The following is a 19,853-nucleotide window of genomic DNA, read 5'->3' as shown; positions in this document are numbered from 1 at the left end:
ACACTCTGGAGACAGTGAAAAAGAGTAGGGCACAGATATTTTACGAGAAGACTTGATAGCAATCCTAGATGCCATGCAATGCACCAGAAGCTGCTCACCTGTGTGGTGGCTGCTTTAGATTGAGCACCAATCTGGTTCAGGGCCAGGAAATTCACATGGCAGGAAAAAAAAAGAGAGATAAAAAAAGAAACACACCTCAGCTTTTCTGTGGCACAAACCTGGGGCATAAATTCAGCACTTTGATTATTGAGCTCAATGAATGATCCACTTTTTAGCCCTTGACATTTCATTCCCTGCAACTTATTGGTACAAAACACTGCAAATCACATATGTAGAGAAGGAGCCATAGCCTGTGCTTATCTGGCATCCTTGATCCCTTTAGGTACATATAGAACCTCCAAATCCCCAAGCCCAGCAGACCTGCAGTAAGGCTTTAAAATAACTTTAAGTTACCTGCATCAAATGAGTTTTCTGTGCTCCTGCTCTGAGACTAAATGAGAAAACAGAGAGTACATGTGCTGCCCCCGGAGGCTGTGTCACTGGAGAAGGAGTCAGGCATTGCTAATTACAGAGGTGCCTTACTGTGTCCTTTGGCTTAAGTAACTAAGGGACTGATCCAAAGAGACCACAGGAATCAGTGGGAATGTTCTTCCATTTGCTTCAGTAGGCCTTGGGTCAGGCGTTTGTTATAGAGTACCAAAACCTGCTTAAATACACCTCAAGTTTCTGTTGGTCTCATGAACTCTTTCAATTGTTCCCAGATGCACTCTGCAAAAAATAATTTTCCTTTTCTGTGAGATTTCAAATGCAAACAGCAGGCAATACAAGAAGCGTGTGGGCAGCTGGCTTGACTTTTGCCCTAGAAACTGAAGACTGGTCATGCATAACCTTTCTTGAATAGAAAAAAATAGCAATAATTCAAATTGATTTGGATATGAGTGCAGTCAAAAGGACTGAAATTGGCTGAAAATGCCCTGGCTTGGAAGGAGCTTCAAACACTACTGAGTAGAGAAATAAGAAAAACAGAGAGTAGAACTGTGAGCAGGAAATTACAAAATGGAATTCAAACTAGAAAAAAAAGTTAACAAATCTTCATCTGAATTCTGTCTTCATTGGCAACTAATGTATTTCCTTCCTGATGTCCTCTTCTCTTGTAGGTTTTAAGGTCTTTTCTTGTAGGTTTTAAGTAGGCCTGATAAGGCCATTGGTTTCAGGAAGGGTGTTGCTGTTTTGCCTCAATGCTGTGCAAAGTGTATCAGTATATCGAAGACTGTGAGATGACTGCATGCAGTCTGGAAGGACATGACTGAGTTGCTCACAGTCTTCAGGAAAAACAAATGTGGATGATATTTACATGTCTGTTCCTGTATTATCCTTTTCCTTATGACGTGCCGGGAAGGAGACAATTGCCATTATATAGTCAAGTGGGGACCTGGCATTTCCTAGCTCAGTGAGAGATGTCCCAAAGAACTTCCAAATAGCCTCAATATTCTGATCCTGAACACTGACAAGAGAGAGTAGGCAGGTTTGTTAGTGTGACATCTGATGGAAAGGAATTTGAATTTAATATTCAGAAAATTCAAACTAAATATCACTTCCCATAAGAAGGGAAGAGTTTCCCTTGAAATGTGCTAAAAGACCTATTTCTTGAGATGCCTGAGAAGGAGTGGAAGTGATGTGTAAGAGGCAAACTTGCCTTGGTAGAATGAAGAACCAGCTAACCTTTAATTCATATGTGTCTAAAATGGATCCTGCAATGAATTTAATGGAATGGGTCTTGTAAAAAGTTGTCAGCTGAATTCATCTCTTCACTGGGAGATCAGTGCTGATTTGAAAGTGTTAACACAGTGATATATATTTGGAAACCAACAACAGCCTAGTTTCAGCTGCTTGTCACACATGTAGGATGGGGGCTAGATAAAAGTGACGTGGATTAAAAAGAAAAAAAGAAAAAGGAGAGTTTAAGTATGAACCACAGAAGCACTGTGTTCCACTCTTCCAAGAAAGGTCCAGGAGCCAGAAGAATTGGTTGAGATCTTGTCAAAGGCACTTATTTCAGGGTTTTAATGAAACCTGGCTTCCAAACTGACTTCAGAAAAATGGGAAGGAGCCTTCAATTTGTAGTCATAAATTTGTGATGCTGTATCTCGGAATTTGGTTAATCAATTAGTGATACAAAAAGTATCTGCCTCTGTATCTAGAATATTTTAGATAAAACAATGTATAGCCTAAATTTATTTGTAGAACTAAATGAAGTAATTATGATCAGGCCAGAAAATACCTATATGCAGGAAAACCCAGTGCGTACAAAAGCAATTGGGTAAGTCACCAATCCAACAGAGTTAGACATGCTGCACAGATAAGAGACCTTATTGTTCTGCTGTGCTGTGCTAAGCAATGTGAAAGTGGCTAAATTCTGATCCAGTGGCTTGCTATGTGTTTTTTATTCAGGCCAGATTTGCTCTGACATCGTGTGCAGTGGTGTACGTCTTGTGTGCTGGGGAGCAGCAACAATTTACTAATATTTGTTTGCTAGTTTAAATATTTGTTGGTTTGTTAGGATGGATATAAAGATAGAGAGAAAGAGGAAGGAAGGTCTGAGGTATTATTTATTTGGGGAAGAAAGTGCAGCCATACAAACTAAAGGAAAAAATAGGTAAACACTTCATGCAAACTGATTTTCTCATTCATATACCTATCACAGTTGTGCCTGATAAAAATACTTTTTTTTGCTAGGAATTTACTTTTTTTTTTCTAGGAATAGCCACCTCTTTCTTTTTAAGGTACCACTCTGAAATTGCTTTCTTTTCTGTCTGTGTTCTTTGTTTTCCCCTCTGGTCTGTATTTGGAGTTGATAATCTTAGGAGCAGAGTATCTGAGATGCTGTTCGCCATCTTAAAAAGCCTGTGTGTCCCATTTTTCCCCTGAAAACAAAAACTCTGGGGGTTTTTTGATGTTTTGAAGGTTAGGAAGATTGCGACATAAAGGAAGCAATTACATGAGCCATTTAAATCCTTTGATAGGCTCTTACTGGCGAGCCTGACTTGATTGTAGTGAGGCTGGAAGAGGCAAGTCTCATCAGACCAATCCCACAGTAGAAATGTGCACCAAAGAAAGTGCAGGAGAACAAAAGAGACAGATTGTGCCCAGATAAAATCATATGCCTCAATAAAGTACAATGGGAAATGTGGGGTTGGTTCAGATATGAATAGCAAGTGTTGTTGCTTTTGTTATTTCAGATGCTGATGTTACATGCTGGGGTTTACATATTCTTCACTCTTTATGCATTTTTCTATGCTTATTTCTCTTTCCTGAGAAAAACAGATATATATCACATCCACATCTTGAAATATGCTGTATTCATAAGCCTCTGATTGACAAAATACATGAAGAAATCTAACACAAAAGATGAATTGTAAAAAAATAGAATGTTGCAGAAAACCAGAAAACAGTAAAGTGTGGATTAAAATCCAAGAGGTGTTTATAGAACTGAGTCAACAAATCAGCTTGAACACACTCATGCATTTACTTTAGCCTATCTATAATTCAGTTTCTAGATTGTTTGCCTGAGTATGTAGGGACTGATTGCCCTCTTGCTTGTTTGTTTAAATCAGGAACATCTTCTGTGCATTTACTAATATAACAGTGACATAATGGAGAGATGAGTCAGTCACAGAAAAAAGTTATATAATGGTATTTCAGAAAGATGCTCCATAGCTTACTGTGACCAAAAAAAAAAATAAGTCTCAGCAAGGAGATGAACAAGTCAGACAAAGTGGCTCAGCCTTGATCTGTGCTGATGAAATATCTGCTTAGGCATGTCAATCACTGAAATGAGCACAGGGCAGCAATCTTTCCTAGTGATGCTATTGACTGGGATTCACACTGATCCTGTGCATGCCAACCTGTGGTAATTTACACAGGATGTGAGAGCTGAAGCCATTCTGTTCTCATGTCTGCACTAAGGTGCAAGACACCTACTGAACTCCCTTTATGCATCTTCCACAGAAACAGAAGTGAGGCCATGTGATAGATTTGATCTCCTACAATTATTTGCCAATCGTTCTGGATCCAGGGAGATCAAATACAGAAAACAGTTCATATTCAGTCCACATGCTTAAACAAAATTAACTTTGGGCAATGAATAAATTTGAGGAAATCGTGACTTGCATGTGGACAGCCCCACAAACAGGAAATGAGGCTAAATCAATTTGATAAATTACTCCTTGCAAATGAGTCATTCAGACATACTTTTGCAAGCATTTCACAAAAAGCTATCCAGAGCAGCCAGGGTGGAGAACAGAACTGTTTCCTGGCAGTGGGGTAAGCAAAGTGTCCACCCTATCCTGCCTGGAATGCAGCTAATGCCAGTTTCCCAGGAGCTCCCACTGCCTCCCAGCTGCTGAGGTGCTGATATGCTTTAGCTGGAAAAAAGGTTTCCACAGAGACCAGGGGGTATGACTGTGAGAACTGTAGTTACACTGATGCTCAGGACACCTTGGAGAGAGTTGTCAGAAAACAAGGCCCCATCTCTTTCCCTATGAGCTGTTAGGTCTGTGAATTTTGGACACTGTCAATGTAGATGTCCTTAGGACTGTGAATGTTGGGCACTGTCAGTGCTGATGTCCTCAGCCTTTAACATACATACATAGGTCAAATAATAGAACCATAAACATCAGTGGGAATTTTCAGTCTCATTAGCAAGTATGTTGCAACAAATAAAACTCCCTGTAAACTCTCCAGATCTATTTCTATTCCCAGTGTGGCCCTAGTCTTCTTTGACATTGTATTTATCTTGTTTTGTGTGTTGTATCTGTCAAGACACACCGACGTTGGGTAAAGCACAGATTCTGGATATGTGAAAGAAAATTGACTCATTTTTTGTGGAATACAACTATGAAATAAGGTGCAGAGGAACAAACTAGATTCCTTAGTAGTGATCTTAGACCTATCCAAGTCTCTGCTACCTGTAAAAGAGCCTGATGTTTTACAAGAGGGGTGAAGATCATGGCAACTGATGTAGGCTGCTAAGGTGCCATGCACAATTGTGTGTGCAGTGGTGGCTTTCCTGTGGGCAGGTGCTATGAACCCAGCTGCTCTTTTAGGAGTTAGGAATACATTGACTCAAAGAGAATTTGATGCAAAATTATTTTACACCATTTCTTAGCTTCCCACTGAATGAACATACTAAGGCTGGGGAATGAATCTGAGTCATTGGTGCTGCTTGATGGAGCCATTCTGGTTTCATTTATCTGTCTCTCTGGGAGTCTGATCATCCCTCTTTCTGTTAGATAAGACTAAGAAGACGAACTTTGTATTCCCACATATAAAATTTCTGAGATACTCTATCTAGAAAATAAAATAAAAAAAACCCCAAACCTTTTAATAATAAAGAAGAAATAGGAGAAACTTGTGGAGAGGACTTTTAGTGGAGTACACTAAGTATAAGTGCTTTCAGCTCAGCGGAGGCAGGTATTGTGTGTGCATATTTGTGGGTGAGAGAGAAATGCTTTCAAAAACACACACATTTTTCAGTGCAGGTAGAATAACAGTTTTCAGTCCTGAGAATACTCAGGTGACAGACAAAGTACTGCTTAAAGAAACTTTGAGCTGAAGTGTTATTTCTACAGCCATTATCAGCTGCATTCCCATGACTATAATGCGTTCCTCCAGAGAGAGAGGAAAGCTAACACAGCTTCTAGCAATTCACAGGAAATACACTTTCATTTCTTCAGAAAGGAGCAGAGGGAGTACTAGGTGAAAAAATTAACTTTGTTGAGACCAGAATTTCAGCACAGAAGCAGACATGCAATGGACAATTATGAGAGAAGTTAAAGCTCCAGTCACACCGTGGGGAATCCTAAGGCCTCTCGTTTCACATGGTGTGCTGGCATTTGGAACCAGATGAGCATTTGCTCTTTCAGACTACAGCACATGCAGTGAGGTAATAAAAGTTTTCAATTGTCAGAACTGTAAATCACTTTAAAGAATTCTAGATTTTTAATCTTCCATGCTTAAAATGATACTGCTTCATGTATTATTAATCAAAGACCATGGTCTGTATGAGGACAGCATAGATTCCTGCTAGATGGAGCCACACCGCATTTACAGCATTTGATAGGTTGACTCACTGAGATAAGAAGTTTCTGCAATCGTTAGATGAAACAAGCACACAAGGAGGTAGCCCAGAGCTGAAAATCTCTTCAAGAGACCCCATGGTGCAGTCTTGCTAGTTTCATTACTCTCTCCAAAGAGCTGTATAGTTTTAAAAATATATTTCCCAGTTATTTCTGTTTCCTTTTCTGTATTGCATTATAATATATTATGGAACTCTGTCAGCACAGATCTCTTCCAGCAACATGCCACAGAGAGACTTTTGAAATTTGGATAAGTAAAGGTTAAAAACTGATCAGTGGAATGGGCTAATGCCTCCAAATTGCATTTGATAATTTTATGTTGTCCCAAAATATCCGTGGAGAGATGTTTCATGAAATTTTATTCAAAAAATAATGTTTGTCTGGATTAGAAGATTTTTTTAACATATATATTATATACAGAAAAATGCTGACAGCACAGAAGAGTGAGAAGAAAAAGCCTACCATATTTATTGGGCAGTGTCTTGTGTGCTGGGTGACTGAATTCACTGCACTGCTTGTACACTTGGGCTATAGCCATTAGCCTACTATTCTGGAGTGTCAGGACAGAGGGAAAGAAACAAAAAGTAACTCCCCTCCACTTTGGAAAGCAGGAAAAAAAACCAATTTATATCTTTCCAGAAATACAGAGGGCTGTGTGAAATATTTCCAGTCATGTCAGTGTTTTAAAACAAGCCCCTCCTGCCCACTCCCCCCTCCGCCCCCCACCCCGATCAAATACAGAAGTTTCATTTTGGAAAAATGTGGTCTGAGCACTGTGCATGTCTGCATCTGCACTGAATACTTCATCTGCCTCAGAGATGAAACTGAAAATACCACGGATCACGAGAGAAACAGCCAAAGGAGATGATGGGAAGCAGTAAGATTTTGAAGCTGACTTCAGTGATTTTTCTTGGTATTGAAGGAAAGAGTTAATGTGTGGAACACTTATGTATAGCATATCTAATTCACTGAAATGAGCAAATTATCCAGGGTTGAGCTAAAAAGAACCCTAGTTTTAGACTACAAGAGAAAGACCACTGCTTTGAACTACAAGAAGTCAAAAAACCTTCTTTGAACTACAAAAAGAGGTACCAGTAAGAAAAACCTTGCTTTAGTTGAGCAGTAAAAGAATTCTACTTTGAAATACAAGTAGGGGGGGAAGTCCTATCATATTCTGAGATGAATTGAAATAAGAAATGCACTTCCAAAACAAAGACAATACCTTAGTTTCGGAATTTGAAAGGGAACAAAGAGAAACAGCTGTAAATACAACAGCAGAGTTGTCTTGTCTAATGTTTCAACATCTGAGATTGGAAAGAACTTCTGAGTCATGGTTGCTGCTAGAATTTGGTCTGTCCTAAGGGGCATTACTTGGCCAGGTACTTCACTTGCCTTCTCAGTAAAGCACCCTTAACTCTGCTTACCTGCCTCACAGAAGTGGGGATACTTTTCACTGTGCTTTGAAGATGTTAAGCCTTATGTACGTGATAAGTATTGTTATTATACTTTGCTATGGATGATTGCAATGCAAAGGGGAGAATAAAAGTGTGCTTTAATATAGAAAAGAATATTCTAGCTGTAAACATGAATAGGTAATGTAGGAAAAAATTTCAAAAGACTGAATAAAAGGAAATAAAAGAGATGGTGAGGAAAGAAGTAGGTAAAAACACCCTTCCAAGCACATCCATCTTCCAAGAGATGGAAATGGCTCAGAAATGACTTGCAACAGAGGGAATTTCCACACGGAAATGACTTGCAGCGAGGAAAGTTCTGTTTGCTCCCCTCCTACCGGATGAAGAAGGCCTCTTGCTGTCACATTGCCATCTGGTGGGGAAAGGTGACAGGCTTTCACAGCCTGTGCTCTCCCAGGAAGGTTACCCAGGAAGAGCTGAGGCAGGAGCCACCAGGTATTGACGCCAGAAGTGCTGCTGCCTGCCAAGACCACGGATTGATCCCCCGAGGTGCTGCCATGTATGACTGTGCTAAGCTGAGAGCAAAGGCAATATGTGATGGTAGACAGGAAAAAGTCAGTCACGCTCAAGTGTAAGTGCTGAGTAGTTCACAAAATGATATATGAGTACAGAGACATATGGGGAAACAAATTCCAAAGACTGGGTCCTTCATCCACTCATCTGTATCCTGTAGCTTGTTCTTCTCTTTAACATTTTTCAGTAAAAAAATAGAGAAATAATGAGACAGAGCATATGCACTTGTGCTTCAGGATGCATTACACAGAGAGTTTGCTTTGGTTGGCTTGAGAATTATGTCCAGCATGATGAAAATATATGAGGAAACCCAAAATTAACTTTCTCTTGCAAAAAATTTAAAATGTGATGAATTCTGGTGTGGGTTTTGTTTTTTGTTTTCTTTTCTTTTCTTTTTTATTTAAGCACACATACACAAGAGGAAAGTAACAGTGAGCCTGGCAGGAGTAAAAAGGTCCATGTTCTGCAGAGTATTTTTCCATTTCAGAAGTGGCTACTAATTGTGGTAAAATTTTTTGCACCTCCAAACAAAGTCAGCTTGTTAAGTGAAAATTTTCCAAAGAAAATGTTGGTATTTGTGGGCTAAAGGATATTTCCAATATCTGATGGTTCAATTGAAACAGGAGTGCCCCAGGTAAAACTAAATTCCCTGTAGTTACTTTGTCTTCATGAATGCAACGATTAAAGTCAGTCTTGTTCAGGGAGGCCAGATTCTGAGTTCATTTTCACCCGTTTGTCAGATCACCTCTGCTGAGTCCATTCATCAGCCCTGCAGCAGGAAGGTTTCTGTGGCATCATTCAAAGGCATCAAAATAGAAAGTCCTTCAAATATTGATTCTGCCACTAAGTATTAGGCACACTGTTCCACTTGATATTTATGGATTGTTACCCTCCTCATGGACCCTTCTACTGCAGGCTCCCCTGAGATCTATGAAAGTGCATGCTAAACAGAATCTATCAAACAGTATTCCTCATTCATTTTAAACCATACATTTCAACAAGCAGGATGGAATTCAGCATTCCACAAAGAGCTGCTAGGGGACTGCAATACAGCTTCTTGTCAGACCAAAAGCAGAACGGACTTGTGTACTGCCAAAGGACATCCTACATGGGAACAACAGTGCCCTTCAAAGCTGGATGGTTGAATTAAAATAAACTGGTGTAAACTTTCTCCTGCTTCATAAATCTTTTGCAAAAATGGAGTATGGATCAATTTTCCCCCCACCATTTGTGATGACTCTTTTCTCAACATCATGATGCAGCCTGGACAGCAATAGCCTAAGCAATCTTTTGGTTAGTGATGAGATGGTGTGACATCAAGCTCTCCCCACGCTGCTGTATGAGCACCAGCTGGTACCATGTTCTATCAGCACCAAGGGTCCAAGATCCTTGGACTTTCCACAGTTTACATGACTCGTTTTAGGGTTTTGTCCTCTGACTTAAGGAAGATTAGCGACTTTGTGCTATTTTGCCATACACTGTTTAAGCTCTGTGGTACGTAATGTGTTGGCTTCCTGAAGCAAAAGAACTGTCAGCATTTTGAAAGTGAAGACTGGACCCTCATAACCTTAACTAAGGATGGGGAAAATTAGGAGCACGAGGAACTGAGTGCTAGAGAAATGGAGATACCATGGTGTGGGAAGCAGCCGAGTGTTTGTCCTTCTGCAGGACCTCTGTGGAGCACTTTCCCCTGACTCCTGCTGTTTAGCTAGGCTGAGCACCAATTGTCTTGACAGGAGGCAGAAAAGGACCAGAATCCAGCAAGAGAAGACTTCATTTAGGTTTTATCAGAGTGGTGTAATGGTCTCATGGAAAGTGAAGCACAGTTCAGAGCAGTCTTTCTGTCTCTTCAGTTTGGGTCAATGTGTACTGGCTGCCCAGGTCTATCAATGTGTAATTTTTCCCTTTTTTCGTACCCTGAAGGATCCCTTCTCTTCTTGAATTGTGTTGTGGCACTGATTTAGAGGGAGGGTTTAGATGAATATGACTTCTAAAATTTCTTTAACTCAAAATAACTATCTTTTTGCTTAGAAATCTAAAAATTACTTTAGCTAAAAGTATACATTGAAACATGAAAGATTGCCAAAATTACATGATTACTGGAACAGAACATATTCTGCTATAGACCATTATCCTGGAGGTTGGTTAAGTCTCTGCACATAATAAAAACTTAAATTCCACAATATGAAGCTTTGATAATCTCTTCAGTATGATAAGATACTTTTTCCTTCCTGTCTGCATGACTTTTATTACATAACACTGAATTCTGCTTAAATATGTCTCTCAATTCTTGTAGGCTGTGTGGAATTTAAATAGTCTTAAAAACAGGTGCCATTCAGCATGGTGTTGTAGGAATATAGGGCTTGATCTTCCCTTACAGCATCCACAGGCTGACTAGTTCCACCAATCCAAGATGAGAGCAAGGTGGGTGGGAAGCCTTATCAAATCTGAATATTAAATACTCACTGAGGCATATGACAGCAGTATAAGAAAAAAACTAGTGAAGAATGAACTCTACAGAGTGCATCATAGCCACTCCTTCCCAGGATTGTTATGTAAGATGCAGAGTCATAGATGCAGAGAGAGAAAAAAAATGCAGAATACTTTTCTCAGATCGTCAGCATTTCTGGAACATGGCTGGGGGAATAGTGTTGCACACTTTTTCTTGGTTTTCTGTTTGTTAAGTGCCATCCATGTGGGAACTCAAAGCGCCTCACAGAAATCATAGTGATATTTTGACTGTGGGCATATTCTGCCCCAGCAGGAGTATGACAAGTCAAGGGAGGAGCAAACACCCCAAGCCCATGACTTGGCACTACAAGCATTACTGCAGCATAGCAAGGGGAGAGGCTCAAACATGAGATCAGTCAGGCACAGTTTATTTGGGTCTACAGCTTGTGTAGTGAAGAAGCATTTGTTGGTCAAGCCAAAGTAAATGCCACTGTAATAAAACTGATTATTTAAGTTATTGCAAGATACATTCATCAGCACTTAATAGCTGAAGTACAAGGCAGAAGGAAAAATGATAATGCCCTTGCCATTTTCACACTCTTTAGCAATTCCAACTTTTACCTTGGAAACTCTTTATTTCACTCAATATCTTGCAGGACAGAGCTCTTTATATGATTATTTAATTAAAACAAATTATCATAAAGTGATCCCATTTTCTGCATTCCTTTACCCTGAATTTACATCAGCTTGACAATTAAAGCTTCAAACCAGTTGTGAAAGCCTTTTATATCTGGTTTTCATTAGTTCATATTAAACAATTTGTGGGCTTGATTTTCACTTCAGTGAGCCTTGTCATAAAACGTGCTTAGACATAATGGTGATATCACATAAGAAGTGAAATGAATTAATAGATCAGCAGAAAAACTAACTAGCAGACATTTTTTTCTCACACAATTAAATATTTTGCGGTCATACTTGTCAGTCATGTGTGAGATATACTGAGACCATGAGGGTGGGAAAGCAGCACTAAGTCAAGAGGATGCTTTGACACTGTGTTCTGTGTTCATTTGCTAAAGCAGGTGTGTAGTCAGCAAATCTCTGCTGAAGGGAATTATCCTTTAGATGGTCTCTTTTTAGTACTATAATGGTGCCACTAAAGCTGCAATAATTAAGGATCTCTCAGCATTTCATTATAAAACCATATTTTCAAGTGGATATATAAATTGCATATAGAGAAAATTTGCTTCTAGTTCAAATATCTTCCTAAAATTAGCATTCTGAGTGGCTTCTTAAAACAACACACATATTAATTTGTTGATAAGAATGACTTAATGAATATTCAGTTCAGAAACCATGGAGAAACAGCTGTAACCCAGTAAGACAAAATGGCTTATTGCCTTCCAGATCTGTGCAAATATTGTATGAAATGTAATGTACAAAATACCCTTGTGCACACAAGCAGACACTGTTCATCAGAAATATATCTGTTTAGCAGGCAGGGAGCATCTTTGCATTTAGAGGGTTTTGATGTTGGGTGGAAGGCCTGTGCAGGTTAACTGAAAACACAAATCTGCAAGATCACATGTATTATTAACCTTATTAAAAGTTTAGAATAAGAGATTTATGGTATAGCTTGCCTAAGATGGCAACAAGGAGAAATGCACCTCTCTCGTTCAGTTCATGTCCATCCCAATAAACTATTTAGCCTAAATAATCCTCCATGTTCTCTTTATACATTTCAACAGAAGGTTGAAATCAGCTTTAGGAGCAACAGACTGGAAATCTGCATAGCTTGGAATCTGGTGAGTTAAGCTGGCATAAGTGAGGGGAATTTCTCTGCTAGCTGGGATGCTTTAGCCCAGAATTAAGCAGGTAGCCACCTTGGCAGCATGGCCAGGCACTCTGGCCTGCAAATGTCAATTGCCCTTGTGGATGCAGTGAAAATTGAGTGTTTTCACTCTCTTCCCATTCAGGAGCCTCCCAGTGTCAAGGTCAGATTTGAACCCTCTTTATAGGATGTGAAAGAGTCCGTGAAGGGCTCTCCATGGGTAAACATGGCAGTGGCAATAATGTTATTCCTTGTCAGGCTCTGTTCTGTTATTTAGGTCTTTCCCTTCTTCCCCAAAGGGTGTGTTTGCCCTGTAGGAGTTAGGCAGGGAGGGATCAGCTCTGTTCTTCTGGCTTGCAACACCAAATGCTTTCCACAGCACCGTCACAGAGAATTTTGGGGTCTGAGCTCTGTCTTGCATATTAGAAGAGCAACAAATGGAAAGCAAGGATTTAAACAGGAAAAGACATTAAAAAAAAAAAAAAGAAAAATTTATATCATTGCTGCACTATAAAGTGTGTATTTAACTTTACTTTAAAATACCTAAGCATTTTTCTTTCAGATTTATTCAGCATTTACCAAAAAGACTGAAGCAGCTCTTTTTGGAACATACAGTGATACAGTGTTCTAAAAATAACAAAGACTATTAATTAGCTATTTATCCAACAGATGGTCAGTGAATTAAATAATACAAGTTTTGGAAAACTTCATAATTATATGGTTTTTGCCAGAGACCTCAGTTAAATCTGTATAGAAACATGGAAAAATATGAAAATCCAAAGGATGCCATCAAAATTCAAATGTAAGTAACAAAAACAGTGAAGTACCCTTTTAAGGACTTGCACAGTCCAACAGCAAATATCCGCTCCCCCAATCTTGTTTTGTGGGAGCTAGTTCTGATTCATGGCAGTAAAACTAGGAGCAGAACCAAAGGTGATCTTTTGTCCTCCATAAATCATGCTAATCTGATGATGATGATGATGATGATGATGATGATTATTATTATTGACTTAAAGAGTTCTATTTTGGTTGTCAGTGTGTCAGATTCTTGACATTAAACTCTACTAAACCATAGGTCCTTTTGGAGTTATCCATTGCATGTCTAATACTTGCATAACTAAGCCCTTAAATTATATAAAACAAGGCCTGTGTGTGGTGAAATATATCAACCTTTCACATATTTATCCGGAAAAAATACAAGATCGAGTCCACTTTTTACATAAGGATACAAAAAACAAAGGACAAAATGTTTCAAATCCTAATGCTCTGGTTTAAGTAAGTATTAAGTTTGTATTAAGCTTAGGTTTTGACAGCCTGATTCATTGCAGTTATTTCAACTTAATTTGAATGTTATCTTCTGTATGTCCTCTCCATTATTCTAACATATTGCAATGCCCCATTTTTAAGCAAGAAATGAATTTGCACTACAATTATGGCCCCTTTAGCTGCCCATCCATGTAATCTGACATCTTGAATAGGTGACATCTGAGCCAGGTGCTGTGGAAAAGCCAGTCTGTCCCTCCTACAGAATATCGGTCGTTTCCCTACTCAAACAAAATGATGATTTTTTTTCATGATTAAAAGCCCCTACATATTAAACTAATAGTTCTAATGCTGACATTACAATTCCATGAAGTGGAAAAAAAAAAGCATATTTTTCATACCTTTTTAATTCACTTTGTAAGCATCCTATTTTTATTTCAGCTATGTAGAGCACAAGTACCAGTTCACTGGCTCTAAATCTTCATATTCCGGTCAGGTTGAGTGTTAACAATACCCCTTTTTAAAATTTAATTTAACAATATTCTTTTTAAAAATTTTATTGTATATTTTACTTAGTGCTTCATGTTCTACATTCAGGTGAGATCAGAAATCAGTTTTTATCACAAAAGGAAACAAAAAGGTCTCTATTCCTCATACCTGCAGAAAAAAAAAAAATTGAATCTGTTATCTGGACATCTGATAAGACCCTGAAAAGAACAAAACGAACAGCAGTTGTGTCATGATTTTAAAATCTCTCTGCCTTTAAATGAAGCACACAGTCTGATTTGATTGAAAGCTGGTTTGGGTGTTGGCAGAAGGCTTCTCTGGGTGGGTGGCAGGAAGATCTCCTCTCTGCCACCCGGCCCCAGGCTCAGGACATAAAGGCTGAGCTGCCATCAGGAAGCGCCGCGATCCCGTCCGTCTGTGGTGCCCTCCCACCACCATGGTCACTTGCCTCCCAGGAGATGAGAGGAGAGATGGCTGCTAAAAATACACAGCTCTCAATAGCTGAAAAGCCAGCAGGAACAATGTGTAATGCCCTCTAGAAACCAAGGATGGGGAAAGGGCACGAGGGGGAGGAAGCACAGGGAAAACTGAGAGGAGCTGTACAGAAAAGCCAAAGGGGAAGCAAAGCTGCTGACCTACAAACCAGCCACTACTTTTAGGGAAAGAGCTTTTTTCTTGGAAGTCAAAAGAGAAAGAATGACCAGTTGTAGATATGGAGTAAATGTGATCCAACCATGTTGAGCAGAACCTATAAAGCAAGGCGTTTTCAGTTTAAAAAATTAGATTAAAATTCTGTTTATTTGAACTGCGTGCATTTTTCTATAAGACCAGAGCAAAGCAGTTATCAGAATGGTTTTTAAATTAATTTCCATTTTTTAAGATTTTGGTATTTTTATTTCTTCTACCAACATTTTTCATTTTTAAGAAGAAATAAAAAAAAATTTAAAATAAAACAAAAAACAGGCCACAGGGATGAGGGTTAATAAGATTCGAATCTACCTTTTTTTAAGCTTTGAGGAATTTTGCAAGACTTTTAAATAAATATATTTTCCAGAGGATACTTGTAGGGTTTTGCTAAGTCCTGTTGTAATTAGGACAGATAAAGAAACCAGGAACTAAAATGTCCAGTTGTGCCCTGCTTGACTTTCTACCACAGCATCTAAAGCAACAGTGCCACAGTTAATACTGGAAAATGGAAAGAAGGGTGGATGCAGTAGCACTTGCCAACCTTAATTTGATCTTATGATTTGTCTGCAGAACTATCATAGGTTTCTAATTTAACTGGGGGACTGAACCTGCAAAAACAGAGTTGTGATCTGAAGGGAGGGATTGTGAGCAGCAGCAGGCAGGCAAGAACAGCCTGCAAGTGCCAAATGCAAGGTGAGCTGGGACCACTGCCTCTCTTCACACATGTCAGCATGCAGATGCCTTCTGATAACAATTTACTTAGCTCTGGAGAAAGAGGAGCTTTTTCATCTTAATTACACCGGCTCCCAAATAGCATGACAGATTTTATTGAAATTATTTCATAATTAGACTGGCGACTAATGTAAAGGAGAACATAATCAAGATTCATATTTTATTACTTATCAAGACCCTAAACTATGGCCTGGGATTCTGGTTTCTGGAAGGGGAAGAGGAAAATATGGGCATACAACTGGGTCCCCAGGGTGGAAAGACTGTGTAGGACAAAGGGAAGGGAACAGGGACCATTGGGGGCATTGGTGTTCCGCTTTGGGAGGTAGGACAAATTGTGATATACTACATTAAATCTGAATTACGGCATGGAAGATGAATTAGTATATGGATCCATAAATAAATACAAGCCTATGCTTTTTGTGTCTCCCTAGAAACCACTGTTTAGTGGCATAGGAATAGCATTTCACTGTTGGCCAGCAGTGAGCAGGAGAGAAAGTGAATAAAGAAATGGGAGGGGCTATTTAGGGACAATGATATGGGAAGTCTTAGAGATATGCTAATGGCTATAGAGGAATTCAGTGCTGCAGCTGGAACTAAGACCCAAATACCCCATATGTAAATTTCTGAAGAGTAAAGGTGATATCAGCCCAAAGAGCAAGAGAACTGACAATGCAAAGACCCAAAATGTACAAAAGTGAAACCAAAAAGAGCTGGTAAAACAGTTGGTGTTAAATGAAAACTATCTCCTATGTTTCAGCTCACACCTTAAAAAACAATTGAGTCACCCCTCTCTGCCATCAGAAGTAGTACACAGGGGAAAAAAAGGGAAACATGGAATATTTGGAGGAAGTATTGGATCAATGATTAAGGGGGTTTTTTGATTGCATATAATCATAGGAGATGATCTGGCAGGGAGCTAATGAGATCATCTAATCCTTTTCCACATCCACAGAAACATCTCAGTACCAGAAAATATCTATTGGATTTGATTTCCAGCTTTCTCAGAACCACTTATATTAAATAACTTCAGGGAATCTTTCCTTTATGAATTTCAAGCTGGGGCACAGAGAGACAGAACATCAAGCAATTGCATTATCTTTTGGAATAGATATAATTTCTTTCAAATGGGACAGAAATCTGCTCTGGCAGAGCAAGCAGTAGTGAGGCACTGGACCCTGAACTGTCTCTTCAGTTTGCCCATTTAATGGATTAATGGCACACCGATGTTCATGCCTGCCACATGATTTCTTTCATTACTAAGAACTTCCCTTATCACAAAAATACTAACATTTCCTTAGTGCCAATAATACAAAGACAAACATTCTCTGTTCACAGCCCAGCAAGGCTGGTTCCATGGCTGCTGTCTCACATGGCCAGCAGAGTGACAGCTTCCAGGATAGGGATGAGTGTGCTGTGGGGTGGAGACAGAGGACAGATCTTCTTATGCCCTGCAGAGAAGCCTAAAGGGAAATGGGATTTGGTTCTTGAAAGCCAAAAAAGGAAAAGAAAAACAGAAATCCAACAAGCAAACAAACCTGATTATATGTAGATTCATCATTGTCCAAATAGCTAATAATTTGATAATATGCCTGCATAATTTTTGGCTAAATTGAATGCTACTTGGTGTAGTTCCTAGGGGAATTATATCAGTAAAAACATTCTTTCCTGTATGAGAATTGAGACATCTCTACGACAGTGAGGGCTGAAGAGAAGAAAAACAATAGAAGCCTGCTGATAGCCAAATATAGTTATTTAATTCATGCCTCCAGAGAAGTAACAAAACATATGTTTTGGTAGCATCAAGTGGTGAGTGACAAAAGGAAACCTTTAGATCTCTCTGGATTATCTGAGATCTTTTTCCTCTATTAAAACATAACCTTTATTTTACCCACTGGGAAATCCTTATGGCATTTCACAACACCTCTGAGTACCTTGCCTCAAGGCTTCATAAAACTCCTCCTCTCAGCTTGCTTTGAAATTGTACAAATTCTGCACAGTGTCTTGGGGAATGGAAATAATTTGTTTGTCCATTTGCAATTGCTGCAGATCAGAGGAGGCTCCCCAGTCAGGCAGGACTCTGGGCAGAGTTTTCCTCTGCAAATTCCAGTAAAGTGAACATCTTTTTTGCTAAATATTCCCACACAGTACACACATTATTCCCCTGTCAAAACCAGTTTGTGCTGAAGTGCCTGGTTGTTGTAAACAGGGAACAAGGAAAATTACTTCAGGAGAAGGCTCACACACACACAGAGACACACACGCATGTAGCTCTGCTTGAAGCTGTAGGCAAACCAGAAGTTTAAATCTGTCTTTGGAGACTAGGCCAAAGAGTGCTAAACAGAACAGAAACTTTAAACATTATCCAGCAGATGTGGTTTAATTCTGCTACATCTGTTGGCAGACATATGCAATATGAGAGTAGAGGATGGTTGATAAGAGCCTGGGAAGGGCAAAGCCACAGGCAGTGAAAGCTGAATGTCAGGAACGTGATGCCTGAGGCAGGTATGTCTGGGTCTAAAGTGAACTCTTTCCATTCAGTCTGCCAGCTCCATAGCATTTGTTTCTGTAGATGGAAAAGGTATTTCCTCTAGAGATGCTGCAGTCATCTTTCAGGGTACATTCTGCAGGTGCAGTGAGCTGAAAATAAAAAATTACTTTAGCAAATTAGTAGAGGTTTAAAAAGTGAAAGTCAGCATTTTCAGGATTGCACACAGATTTAGGAGGGCTCAGTTTCTGTATGCTCAGCCTGAAACAAATAACAGCTCAGATGCTAAAGAGCTACCCCTGCCCCTTAAAATTCCAGCTTTTCAGAGTTTTCAGACCTCATAAAAACCAGACATTAGCTCTTTTTTGTGTAGTTAATGCCTACAGATTAAGTGCCACTGTCACTAGCAGCTTCTGGAAAATGTCCCTTCCTGTTTCCACCTTGCTTCTTTACATTGACACCTCCATCCACCTCTAGCCATATGGGGTAGTGCAAGTGAGAACTGGGCTCTCAAACACTGCCCTTCTCACTCAGGTGGTGGTTGGGTTTGGCTTTTTTAATATAAGTTAACAAAAAGCTCTTATATTTAGGACTGTATTCAAACATGATTTTCAGAAAGTAATAACAATGGATTTTTCATTTTTGATGTGCCATATGCATGGACTTTTTAAATAAGGTCTTTCTGAGCATCTCCTGTTTAGTTTGTTGTTAAAATTTATTACTAATTTATTCATAGTTTATGTGCATAGCCATTTTAAAAAGGAGTTACACAAAGACCTTCTACCTTGCTCTGGCTATGAGAAAGCAGCTGTGCCTCTGCAGGATTTTTTCACCATACCTCTTCACAGTGCCTGGCATCTCCTCAGTGAGGTATTTCTTCAAAAAGAGAATTGACCTTTGGTGTTTCCTGTTGCTTCTGCCATTTACAAATAAGAGGAAAGAGTGCAGTTTGTGCTTATTTTGTGCCAGCACCCTCAACTTCAGTAGGGCTGTTCAGAAGGCACAACCTTGGGCTGGTGAATATCCAATAGCCCAACCAATACAGCCCCAGAGAAGTGTGGCTGTGATGGCACAGGTAATTCAGAAGACCAATAGTTGCCATCTCATCCAGTAAAGACTCACATTTTACCATGAACTCAACTTTCTTCCTTCTCCCCAAAACAACACTTAAGTTAAAACTATGCACAAGTTCATTGTATTAACGTGACTATTTTTTATTAATTTTTTTCCTGGTACTTTGTTTAGATACAGCTTGATTCTTTTCTACATTATATTGACGAGCATCTACCAGATTTACTCCAGTTTTTGCACACAAGCATGTGACTATCCTTTTACAGAATCACATAATCAATTGGGTTGAAAAAGATCTCTGAGATGATCAAGTCCAACCTATGACCAAACACCATCATGTCAATTAGACCATGGCACTGAGTGTCATGCACAGTCTTTCCTTAAACTCCTCCAAGGATGGTGAATCCACCAACTAACTGGGCATTCCATTCCAATGTCTAATCATCCTTTCTGTGAAGAAATTCCTCCTAATGTCTAACCTGAATATCCCTTGGCACCTCTGGAGGCTGTGTCCTCTCCTCCTGCTGCCAGTTACCTTGGACCCCACCTGGCTACAGCCTCCTTTCAGGCAGTTGCAGAGTGATAAGGTCACCCCTGAGCCTCCTTTCCTCAAGAAACAGTGAAATCTTTGTTGTGTAGTTCCTCCTTGTTCATGCTGTTCTTTCACAGCTTCCTATATCTTCAAAATACAAATACTGTTGTGCATA

This window comes from Molothrus aeneus, chromosome 4, assembly GCF_037042795.1.
Source record: "Molothrus aeneus isolate 106 chromosome 4, BPBGC_Maene_1.0, whole genome shotgun sequence".
NCBI lineage: Eukaryota > Metazoa > Chordata > Aves > Passeriformes > Icteridae > Molothrus > Molothrus aeneus.
The sequence above is the reverse complement of the archived record's forward strand: the minus strand, read 5'-3'. Positions refer to the sequence as shown.